The sequence below is a fragment of the Eumetopias jubatus genome, unplaced genomic scaffold, assembly GCF_037043125.1.
Source record: "Eumetopias jubatus isolate StellerSeaLion01/CBP00866 unplaced genomic scaffold, mEumJub1_p1.0 scaffold_8, whole genome shotgun sequence".
Classification (NCBI taxonomy): domain Eukaryota; kingdom Metazoa; phylum Chordata; class Mammalia; order Carnivora; family Otariidae; genus Eumetopias; species Eumetopias jubatus.
In genome coordinates, this window is record NW_028274814.1 from 115,382,987 (window position 1) to 115,396,080 (window position 13,094).

At 40.4% G+C, this 13,094-nt stretch overlaps 1 long non-coding RNA gene across 3 annotated transcripts in view; it reads right to left on the reverse strand.

Moving 5' to 3' along the window:
* The window catches only part of LOC114211022 (uncharacterized), a 179,817-nt gene extending 166,857 nt beyond the window's left edge, over positions 1-12,960 (reverse strand). For all 3 annotated transcript variants that reach the window (XR_015768780.1, XR_003609633.1, XR_003609632.1), the window contains exon 1: positions 12,719-12,960. This is a non-coding gene — a long non-coding RNA (uncharacterized LOC114211022). The remainder of the gene's footprint in view (positions 1-12,718) is intronic.
* Between the last annotated feature and the right edge of the window lie 134 nt (positions 12,961-13,094).

Below are 13,094 nucleotides of genomic sequence, written 5' to 3' on the forward strand. Positions count from 1 at the left end.
ATTTATTTTTCTCCCCTACTAGTTAGTACTTAGGGGACTTGTCTTATAATTGCACAAATCGTATGTTACAAAAGAAACAGTAAAGGCAAGAGACTTTACTCCCCAACATCGTAAATAAGATTGAGAAAAATATTGTTTGTGTCACAGACTACATTTTTTGAAAAATTTTTGGGTGTCCTTGGAGAGCTAATGGAGATTTTGGGGGGCCTCCAAATATGCTATGCTATGCTATGTCCTTATGTAGTCTCTGCTCACTAAACCTTTATTGAATATGAAACTGCAACAATCTTATGCCAGAAAAGCTCCTTTAGGTCTTGATCAATTCCACAAAATGTTAATGGGGGTAATATTAATCATTACCATGAATTTTCAGTGTTCAAAAGAAAGAAAGGAAGAAAGACACTGTTACATGCTCCAGTACCTTTTAAAAAGTCACTCTAAGAAATAAAAGGGAACTTAACTCCACTCCCACAACTGGGTCACAAGATCCATTAGCTGAAGTAGTTGAGTGCTCAGTTACATGAAATAGTTTTATTTCTCAGAACTTGTCCAAAGGGATCTCCCCTGCCTGCAGAGGTAAGGAAAAAAAGAATCTTTCCTATACCTTTAAGTTTGACCTGCCCCATTTTTCCCTCTGTCCCTTGATTTAAGCCACTGGGGAGGTATGGAAATAAAATGGGAAGTTTGAAAGGGAAGAGACTGTGAAGGATGAAGGGGAGGGCCATAGTGGGGGCTTACAACGTATCTATGTCCGTTGTGACCAAGGTTAAATGAAGTCAACCACAAAGCTCCAATAACCTCATCACTTCCTACTTTGCATACTAACAGGTTTGTCTTAAAATTGAGTGGTCTGGAGTGAACTCATTCATTATATACCAGTTCCTCCCAGAATATTACATTTTTATCATTACTGTTGGGGTTATAAGTGCCTTTATTCTTATTAACCAATGTGAAAGCAATTTACTTAGTATTGGGCTGAAAAAAACCAGACTCCATCCTAATACAAAAATGAACATGCTCATAATAGAAAATTGAAAAAATACAGCTAAGTGTAAACAAACAAAAAAAAACACCTATACTCAAAGATCTTTATATAACTGGGACTTTATTATATTTACTTTTAACACTTAAAAAACTAACTTCGTAACAAGTTCTTGCCTTGTTTTTAGAAAATAGTTAAGCATTGTTTTTTATAGCTACACAGTACTCTTGGAAGTGGAGACATCATAATTTATATAACCATTTCTCTATTACTAGGCGTTTAGCTTCTACAAAACATATTTTGGATTAATAATATGGATTTAAACCTTTTAATAGCTCTCAATATCAGCAATGAGTAAATGAAAACTCCCCAAACAAGGTGTAGGCAGCAGCAGGGGAACAGTTTAAGAAGCATTTTAGTCATTGGTTTCCTTTAGCCAAGAAAAACAGGTACAGTATCACTGAATTATAAACAAAAGCAGGAACTACTATGAAATTTCCTCAAGAATAATGTATTTCATAAAATTCCGTTGAATTAAAGGTGTGACCAGTTCTAGGAAGGCTTTGGAGGAAAGAGGGGAGTGTTGAAAAAGGAGCACAAATACATGAGAGGTGGTATGGGTGCCTGGGTGGCTCAGTTGGTTAAGCGACTGCCTTCGGCTCAGGTCATGGTCCTGGAGTCCCGGGATCGAGTCCCACATCGGGCTCCCTGCTCGGCAGGGAGTCTGCTTCTCCCTCTGACCCTCTTCCCTCTCGTGCTCTCTATCTCTCATTCTCTCTCAAATAAATAAATAAAATCTTTAAAAAAAAAAAACAAATACATGAGAGGTGGTATAAAAACACGAAGTTGGGAAAAAGAAACCAGAAGTTCTTAACATGACAGCAGATTTTTCCACCCATTAGGGCCTTGGTGGGGACTAGACACTGATAAGCTTGTCACAAGTCCTTAAACCTTGAGGAAACTTTTCTTTTTAAGGTTTATTTTTTTATTTGAGAGAGAGACAGAGTGGGCACATGCGAAGGGAGGGGTAGAGGGAGAGAATCTTGAGCAGACTCCCCACTGAGCGTGGAGTCCAACATGGGCTCCATCTCACAACCTGGACATCATGACCTGAGCTGAAACCAAGAGTCAGACATTTAACTGACTGAGCCACCTGGGCACCCCTTGGAGGAACACTTTCTTAAACAAAAACTTTAACAGCCATTTGTTAACAGTCATCCCCTACCTACCCTAAGTGTCTTTTCACCAAATCATTCATCTTTTCCCATGCCCTTTAGACTTTACCAGAAACAGAACAGGTAGCCAGAGGTTCTTTCACAGATTCGACATGGCTAGAATCACCATTGTGGAATGCTTTTCAAGTGACAAGAGAATTTAGAGTCTTCCTAAAACCCAATGTCCTTGGACCTTTGTGTCAATCTGGGGAAAAAAAAATGCTACGTACCACTATACTTTCATTTGATTTTCACTTGAATCAATTTTTTCTTACAAAGCTATCTTAAAATTTTGAAACCACTCTACATGCTTTGCCCAAAGTGTTTCCAATTATTTCTTGTAACAGTTTGTCTTCACAAAACTCTGAGAGATGGGTAGGGCAGGTATTATTAACTCTATTTTGAAGATAAGAAAACAGATAAAGAACGTAAAGATGCTGTCACCAGAACTCAGATGTTTTGTCTTTGGGCCCAGGGTGCCTTCTCCTACAGACTATACAGTCACAGTGGCTTTGGCAGATGGCATTGTTGGCGAGTCTATGGAGACATGACTTGTGCTTCTGTAATCAGATATCTCAAAGAAGTTCTGTCCTTGTTTCAAAGTTGACATATAAACCCTGAGTATTTCCCTGAAGCATATATAGATGTATTCTGTCTTAAAGCATCGCCAAGTTTCTTCAAATGTGGATTTAAAAAAATTTTTTATCTAATTAACCTACATAGAAGAAGGAACCAAATTGTAGTGTTCATTTCTCCAAATAGTTAAAAGGGATAAAGATGAATCTTTACAAACAGTAACATATCTGAAAAACTATGTTGAGATTTAAAAGGCAAATAAAACTAGGAAATGCAAGTGTGTCTCTTAAAAGCAGAAAAATCTACACTATATGTGCTTTAAATTAAATAAGTGAATATTTATCTTAACATCACCAAGCTCTGTTTAAAAAGGTAGAACAGTTCTTTCTTTTTCTTTCTTTCCCTTCCTTTCCTTGCCTTTCCTTCCTTTCCTTTTTTTTTCTTTCTTGTTTCTTTCTCTCTCTCTTTCTCTCACACTTTTTTTTTCCCTTAATGACGAGATATATAAAGGCTCAGCCTGGAAAATTCACCAATAGAAAATGCATCTATATGTACATGTATGGCTACTTGCCTTTTTAAATAATGTTACTTTTCTATAAAGCTGGAATATAAAAGAGTCTTGGAGAACATACTACTGAAATAGAACACATCTTCTATATATTATATATTTACATATATATATTATTTTCTTTTTAAAAATGAAAGGAAAAGTAATGTTGAAAGCTACTTTCATTAGGGATGAGGGGGTCTGTGTGTGTGCATGAATGTATACACATGAGTATTTTTGTTGTTGGAAAGTAGTTTCCAAGAGCCCTCAACTAGCCTGAATGTGGTTACAATTTAGCACTTGACCACATTGAGTTTAACTCTTTACTCTAGACTAGACTTGTACTGTTTCATGTTTCCTGAAAAGACTGTGGTATCTTGAGGTTAAGAACTCTGTCTTCTATTTCTTTTGCATCCTCCACAGTGCCTGCCACAATGTTTATATTTAGTTTAAAGATGGGGCGCCTGGCTGGCTGAGTTGGTGCAGGATGCCACTCAGTCTTGGGGTTGTGAGGTTGAGCCCCATGTTGGGTGTGGAGATTGCTTAAAAATAAAATCTTTTAAAAAAGAAAGGAAGGAAGGAAAGAAGGAAAGACAGAAAGAAAGAAAGAAAGAAAGAAAGAAAGAAAGAAAGAAAGAAAGAAAGAAAGAAAAAGAAAGAAGGAGAGTTCACCCAATGTGCCATGAGAACCAATCCTACTAACCATCCAATCTTTGAAATAAATTGTTCTCATTCTCTAAATGTGAAACTAAATGTTAATATTATTTTGTGGAACATATTGACCCTATAATAATCTGCATTTGTACTATACGGTTGCAATTATTATTATTATTATTATGAAAAACAATGTTTTTATGCTTGTTCTCTGGATATCTTAAGGCTTTAGACATAATTTTATAAATGTGGTGAATAGGACTAAGTAATAGAAAGCATGGAAGTCCAGCATCTCTGAATCTCTAGATTTTTTTAATATTTTTTTAATTTTATTTATTTGTCAGAGAGAGAGAGAGAACACAAGCAGGGGGAGCAGCAGAGGGAGAGGGAGAAGCAGGCTCCCCACTGAGCAAGGAGCCTGATGTGGGACTCGATCCCAGGACCCTGGGACCATAATCCGAGCCAGAGGCAGACACTTAACTGACTGAGCCACTCAGGCTTCCCTTTTTTTTTTTTAATTTTTTTAAAAAGATTTTATTTATTTGAGAGAGAGAATGAGAGAGAGAGAGAGCATGAGAGGGGGGAGGGTCAGAGGGAGAAGCAGACTCCCTGCCGAACAGGGAGTCTGATGCGGGACTCAATCCCGGGACTCCAGGACCATGACCTGAGCCGAAGGCAGTGGCTTAACCGACTGAGCCACCCAGGCACCCCTCTAGTAGATTTTTTTTTAAGATTTATTTATTTGAGAGGGAGAGCGTGCATGCGTGGGGGGGAGGGGAGCCAAGAGACTCTCAAGCCAACTCCCTGCTGAGCATGCGTGGAACCTGGCACGGGGCTCTATCTCACAACCCTGAGAACATGACCTGAGCCAAAATCAAGAGTCAGAGGCTTAACCAAGTGAGCCACCTAGGCAGCCCTCTAGTAGATTGTTTATAAGGGTGTGGAAAGACCCCTTAGAAGGGAGAGTTGGAGACAACATAGAGCTCTCTGGGAGCTCAGACACATTAACTCATACCAGAATACAGCATTGTTACTGGGAAACTTCTTGCCTCAGCCAAGCCTAAAATTAATTCCTTTTCAAGAAACAGGTATTTACTAAAATTGCCTTTGTTTTATTCTTTCTGTTCCTCTTTCCTGGTTCCAGACAGTTTCTGCCCCTACATCTGGATTCTGATTTATAAACTATGACCAGCTCATGACTATAATATCTTATTCTTGAACCCTGCACCTGGATTGTTGACAGTGTTACCTCATTCCAACTTTGCCTCTAACTTTCTTTTTTTTTTTTTAAAGATTTTATTTATTTATTTGAGAGAGAGGGAATGAGAGACAGAGAGCATGAGAGGGAAAACGGTCAGAGGGAGAAGCAGACTCCCCGCTGAGCAGGGAGCCCGATGCGGGACTCGATCCCGGGACTCCAGGATCATGACCTGAGCCGAAGGCAGTCGCTTAACCAACTGAGCCACCCAGGCGCCCATGCCTCTAACTTTCTAACAACAGATCCAGACTCCTCCTGTCCTTGTCTGGGTGAGTCCATTTCATGTAGCAGTTCTTAATCCTTTTGAGGAGCTCCTTGAAAATGTATGAAAGCTATGAACTTATCCACTCCAAAAAAAGAAAAAAAAATGTACATATATACACAAACACACAAAGATTTGCGTTCAATTTCAAGGGGTTCATGATCCTATAGAGGCCACTTTTAAGGGGCTTCTGCTGATAGTAACCTATGGTGTAAAAAAAAACAAAACCAAAAATAACCCACAAAACAATGCAATCTATATAGTCTAGGATAAATCTTTATACCCACCAATGAATAACTTCCTTTCAACTTTTAGATAGAAGGGAGAAAGATAAACTCAGCTATCCAGAACCAAATTAAAAAACTTACATGGTTCTTTCTAATCCCGATTAGCTAAGTTTCTAAACAGTCACAAAAGTTCAAAGACCTCCCCTGTTTCAGTCATTACAAACAGATGTAATTAATTCTTGGTGAAGTTTCAGAAAAGCTAGTGCTTGTCTTTAGCACTTCCAAGAGTTTTCTTCTAAAAAATCACCAAAGTAATATATGTACATTGAAGAAATGCTGGAAAGTGAGGAAAAGCATACATTAAGAGTTTTAAATCACCTCCAATCCTAGCACTAAAGATACCCAATTGTCAATATTTTAATGGACAAATTTCCAGTCTTTAATTCATATTTTTTAGATTGCCAGAATACCTTTCCTTCAAGTTCTCCTTCAAGTTCAAATTCTCCTTTTATATAAGAACCTGTTGCACATTCAAAGACTTAGTTCAATCTTTAGGGGTGCAAGAAACTTCTAGATTACCTAAGACATGCCCCTGGTCTATACATTTCTGTGCTCTGACTACAAATTTACCTGCCACCTTCTTCATCTATACACAGCATGGACTGTAGCTGAGGGCAAGGTATCTATCAGATTGCTGTTGTGTCTTCCAGTTATTAGCTCTGCCATCAATGCTTGTAATTGTGATGATAATTACAGTTTTGAAATTCTGCTGCCTGAGTTGAACACTTGGCTCTACCTTCCAGTTTCGTGAACTAGACAAGTTATATAACTCATCTGTGCCTCAGTATTCCCATGGTAAAATGGGCATGTTGGTGGAGAACAAACGAGTTAATATCTATAAAGTATGAGGACACAGGGTGTCACCTCGGAAGCACTGAGGAGATGCTATCATTATTATTCCTTATATATTGTTGTTATCCTTTCCCATGATGTTTCCTGGTTTGTCAGTTCTGCTCTCTCCCTGTTGGTCCAGCCACCTAGTCCACTGTACCCTAGCAAATTCTCCCTATTTTTAAATGATTTTGCCTCGGAGTTTTTCAAGTACATTCCTTTACTCAGTTGATACTTTTTGAGAATGACTATGTGCAGGCCCTACAACTGGCCTTAGATATAGCAGAGGCCTCTGACCTCAAGTGTTTGGAATCTCTTGGGAGCAATAGATAAAAAAATAAAATGAAAAGAGTATTTATAATACCGAGTGATGAGTGTGACCATGGAAAAAGTACAGGGGACAGAAACAGGGACTGCAACCAGACTTTGTAGGAGAAGGGAAATTATGCCTCCTAAAGGAAGGGTCTCTAAATGGAGTCCTGAAGCAGGAGTTAGCCAAAGAGGGGTGAGAGCCAGAGAGAAAGGTTATGTTTGAAAAATAAGGGATTTGACTATGAGCTCTAAAATCCCTTCCAGTTCAAAAACTATAGGACTCTGCTGTCTACCTTATATGGAAATCCACCTGACCCTTCCCGCTATGTCCATCACTGGCCTAAGTCCTTGACAAATGTGGTTTTAGTTGGAGGGAGAAAAAGGGATAGTTTTGGAAAAAGCATAAGCTGCCATTAATGCTCAGTAAAGCAGCCACAATTTTTTCATTGATACGTACACTTGATGTTTCTCAATATTATGTCAAATGCTATAAAAACTGTGCTTCTAAAAAGTCTCCTCTCGCAAACAAATCACCAGCTCTAACTCCCACCTAAAGAGAAATTCTACAGTTCTTTGTGTAGCTACTTGCTATAGACTAAATGTTTGTGTCACTTTAAAATTCATCTGTTGAAATCCAAACCCCAATGTGATGGTATTAGAAAGTGGGCCTTTAAGAGATGATTAAGTCACAGGGCAGAGCCCGCATGAATGGGATTAGTGCCCTTACAAGAAACTATGGGGTGCTCCCTCGCCCTTTCCACCTTGTGAGGACACAAAGAACGAGGAACCATCTATGAGTGAGGAAGTGAGTTCTCAGCACATGCTGAATCTGCCAGCATCTTCATCTTGGACTTTCCAATCTCCAAAACTGTGAGAAATAAATGTCAGTTTCTGAGGACTGAGTTGATCATATTCCTCAGTTAGGGTAAATATATATAATTTTATATATATAGCCCCAAACCAAAACAAACAAAAATCAAGGACAGATTTAAAAATCAGCATAAAGGGCGCCTGGGTGGCTCAGATGGTTGAGCGTCTGCCTTCGGCTCAGGTCATGATCCCAGGGTCCCGGGATCGAGTCCCGCATCGGGCTCCCTGCTCCTTGGGAGTCTGCTTCTCCCTCTGCTTCTCTCTCTCTCTCTCTGTCTGTCATGAATAAATAAAATCTTTAAAAAAAAAAAAATCAGCATAAATAGCCAGAGAGAGAGAGAGGAGACAGAGGGAAACGGAGAGAGTGATTGTATTTGCATTTTCTATACAGGAATATGATACATGATACAGTAACTATGCCAAAAGAAGAAATCAGCAACATATATCTATGGATTGTCTCATAGCCTATAACTGAGTTGTAACACTAAAGTACCACTGGATCACCCGGGCTTTCCGCCCTCCTAGGGCTTGTAGTCTAGTTCTTTTTTTTTTTTTTTAAGATTTTATTTATTTATTTGAGAGAGCGAATGAGACAGAGAGCACGAGAGGGGGGGAAGGTCAGAGGGAGAAGCAGACTCCCAGCTGAGCGGGGAGCCCAATGTGGGACTCGATCCTGGGACTCCAGGATCATGACCTGAACTGAAGGCAGTCGCTTAACCAACTGAGCCACCCAGGGCCCATTGTAGTCTAGTTCTAAGAATGAAATTCTGTTTCACCACACAAAGATGAATGCTGATAAATCAATCACTATTAAATTTTCACATAGAAATAACCATTAAATTTTTTTCAATTCATGAAATAATATTGGTCACAACTTTTTGCACAGGTAATTTTTATGTCCTATTTCTCTATTTTATATTTTATAAAAACATTGCATAACTTGCAAACTGCACTTTTGGTTATTCTCATCATTCTAGAATCTAATACTTATATCATGAGTGTGTACAGCTTCTTTCTAACAGAGATTCATTTCCATGCCCCATGAAATATAAAATATTTCTCTTTTCCTCCTTTCGGTTTCCTTCCTCTCCTCCATTTTCCTAATGGCTTACAACCTCAACAATCAGCTCATGGCCTCTCTAGTTTCCTCCACACTCCCAACCCATCCTCCCTGCTCCAACAACCCAGATTATTTTGAAGGAAATCTCAGATATCATATCACTTCAGCTCTGAATGTTTTAGTATATATCTCTAAGAGGTAAGGAGTTCCCTTTTCAAACATCACAGCCCCCCAAAATAACAACAGTTGCTTAATATCATAAACCAGTGTCCACATCCCCTAATCGCCCTATGTCTTTTTTCTTGTTTATTTTTCATTTGTTTTAATCTATATCAAAACAAGGTCCACACATTACAATTGAGTAACATGTCTCTTATGGGCAAACATTCTTTTTTTTGCTTTTCTCCTCAAATGAAAATAGCAGAATTGTTATGTAGCAAAAAGAAGCAATTCTGAATGAAGCAGGAGTTTAAAATGCTGTCCTGAAGAAGGTGATGAAAACGTCTAGTCACTGCCTTTGCTGAGGAGATAAGCACTTGGCATACCTTTCCCTGAATGATAAAGAAGGAAAGTGGGAGCTGTGCTTCCCAGTAAACACTTTTATTAGCCACCCAGAACTGCACGTAAACATGATGCATGTGAAGCAAAGTGCTCTGCAGTAAATAGGAATTGAGGAAATAGAAAATGAGTTGTAAATCTGAAAATCATTTGTTTACTTCGATGAAAGAGAAGTTTATAAACAGGCAAACCAGTCTCTTTTAAAGTCTTGCTAATGCTGGTTGCATTAATTCTTTTTAGGATTTTTAATCCCAAAGCTTTAGTTTATTGCTTATTCCATTCTAATCTGTGCCTTTTGTAAAAGAAACAAAATCACTTTAGATGACATGAAATTGTAATCAAGACTTCCACTTCCATTTTGCACTAGAAGAGCTTCTCTTACCATCCTACCTTAAACAAAGCTTTTTCATTTTAAAATGGAAAGAAATCCCAGGGTCAGAACATAACACATACAAAATAATTACCATGTAATAAAAGAGGCGAGACAAGTTTACAGTGATACAGTGCAGGAGTTAAGAATATTGGCTGCAAAGAGAGAAAGGCCATCCCTGTTTCTTTGCCTGTAAAATGGGGATGATAAATAGTAGCTGTCTCATAATGCTGCTGTTGGGATCATTCAAATATGATCATGACAAGCACCCAGCACTGAGTAACATTCAGTAATGACTAGCTATTATTATCATTGGAAAGACATAGGAAGGGATGATTTGGCATGATCAGTTTTACCTTGAGAGATAGAACTTACTTTATGGTAACGTTGTGAGTCAATTACAAGAGAAAGCAGAAAGCTCCCTGCACAGCACCCCTATTGCACTGCCTCCCATAAAAAGACAGTGGGAAAAGAAGTACCCTGGAGAGGGAATGTTAGTTCTCTCTGATGGCTCCAAGTATTTGAAAATAGTACAGGAAATGGCTCCGTGTGTAGTAAGTTCCAGGTAAGACAATACTACGCTAAGTGCACTAAACGGATTAACCTGAAATTGGACTCTGATCCCCAAGGAAACCGGCCGGTGTAGCCCAGTCCTTACTGGCCCTGCAGAGGAAAAACAACCTCATGTCTATCTCAACTGTGATCTGGCTGGATATGATCTAAGCTTTAAACAGTGCCTAAGCGCATTTCAGATGCATAATACCTGTTAGACAATACTAAGCAGGAAGCTTTGGGCTGGGGTGTGCACCCTACTACTGAGGAACTGACATAGGAAAATGAAGATCCAGCATTGTAATTCAGCCTTTCTCTATTCTATCATTTTAGTCAGACAAAAATTTCCTTTTCTCTCAGGTGTTTCTCAAATAATTGCAAAAACTAACTCAATAAATAAATAAACTAACAAAAAAGTAGGGGGTGGTTATTTATAGAATAGCATTCTTCCCTTCAAATCAATTGTTGCAAAATTCCTTTTAAAACCCTTCCCTCACAACTCAGTCCTTTCAAGCACCTGGCCCTCTGCATTATTCCTCTACTCCCTGAAGAAACGGAGGAGGAGGATAGATCTCCAGAGAAAATGTTCTTATTAATAATATCCTATGTTTAAATGCTTTATAGTCTTAAAGCACCCTCAGATTCACTGTGGTCTTGTAGAAGATGGTATAAATGATATTACATCTATTTGACAGGTGAGAAAAGTTACATTTAGTGATTGGTGCAGGTGAGACCTGAACTCAAGATCTTTTCAACCAAATGCAATGGTCTGGAACCTGAAGCAAGGGGTCCCATGCTCATGCTCGCCAGTTTTCTGTGCAGTTTTTCCTCCCTTCAGTGAGTCTGTTCCAGCCATCTTCCTCTTTTCCTCCTCAGTTAATTCTGATTCATGCCTCACCTCATGTAATTACGAAATGGGAAAGATTTGAGTAGATCAACATCCAATCAACTAATATTCACTGAACACAAAATAGAAGCTAGACCTTTAAAGCAGAGAGAAACTTAATGTTCTTTATCATTTAAAAAGACCATGGTGAGATTAATCATTTTATCAATTTGAACCACTTATCTTAAAATAGTATTTGCATATTAGCCAAAATGGAGCCCCTAGCTACATGTGTTCGGTCCCTGTTTATAAATCGGGAAATAAACTTCAGGCAGCTTCTGTAAGAACGCTAAGTCTTGGAAAATGTCCCTGCACAGACTTGATAAGATTTCCAATTGTGCCATGGTAAAATCTCATTTCTTAAATCACTTATTCAACATTAACTTATTGTACAAACTTGCATCTGCCTGGCCCTGGAGATAAGAAGATGATGAAGTTAGATGCAGCGGTCATGAACCTGGAGGTCAGAATCTAGAACAGGAAGACCAGTGCCCTACTCTGGACTCTCCAAGGGACCCCAGGCTGGGAACAGTCAGGCGTCACAGCCCCCTGGGCCAAAGGTGGAACCCAGCTACCCCCACCCCCTCTGCAGCCGCATGGGCCTTTACTCATTTCTCCTTGCTCCTTCTCCCACTGGACTCTACATATGTCCCAGTTCCCTCAGCCTTGAAAGTTCACCAGGCTCTTGGTGGCCTTAGCTCCCCCTCCTTTGGCCCTTGACCAAAGCTCTTGACCTCCTGCCTCAAGAAGCCTTTTCTGACTCGCAGGTCTGGTCATATCTCCCTGGGAAACCCTCCACCACCTTCAACCTTATCACATTTGTAGTTTTACATGTACTCGTGTGATTGTTTGATATCCGACTATAGCTGCTCTCAGGTGCCAAAGATCCTGGAAGGGCAGGGGCTGGTTTTAGATGCCAGTGTCTGGCACACAGTAGGCCCTCTAGGAATGAAAACCGAAGAGTCACACATGCCTGGAACTAAGTAGCCTGGGCTCTGTGGAGGGGGCAGGATGGATTGGGTTGGCTTCCTTAACACCAGGGGCCTCCTGGCTCCAATCTTAAAACGTGAGTGACACTCTGAAATGGAAAGGTTGTTCGTCCCAAGTCCCCAGAAGACTTGAAACTCCCAGATAGCAGAAATCCTACTCTATTTAGCGTGTGGCTCCAGTACCTAGCTGTGCCTGTTACTTAGCATGAAATGCAAGCACAAAACACTTCGTAAATACTAGCCATTGCCAGTATTAATGAATACATTCCGGAGCGTGGGACAAAGTGGAAGATGCTACCCATAGCTTCAAAGAAATATTCAAGCTCGAACGGACTCTTGAAAGAATACAAACGACCCCCTAACCAAAGATTAAAAGAAAGGGGAAAAAAAAGGAAATGTGCCTTCTCTCTTTCCTCTGGAAAACAAGCAAAACCCCTAAAACCCTCCAAACGAACCCTCTTAATCAGCGTCTTCCCCTTTCTAGGCCTTCACCCTCTCGTCTCCCCGCACCTCACGGGCGAATTCGGGACGTCAGTCACTGCGGAGACTGCCATCGCTGCGATGCCTCCAGGCATTTCCTGACCGGGGTGCAACTTTTTGTGAGGATGTACGTAGTTGGACCTCCTCTCCTGGAGATGATATTTAAGGTCTCCACGGGGCAGGTAGCGGTGTTTATAAACAGGGAAGGAGGGGTCTTTGCCTCTTCCTCCTCACGGATATTTTGGCGGGCTACCGGCAGCCCGCCCTTGGACGCAGCCCCAGACTCTGAGGCTGCGAGGAACCCACGCGGCCGCGCGGCGGAGACCCCGCCCCCCGCCGCCCCTCCCCCGCCGCAACGGTCCCGGCACGCAGGCGCGGGGGTGCGCGCAGGGCGGGGCGCGCGGAG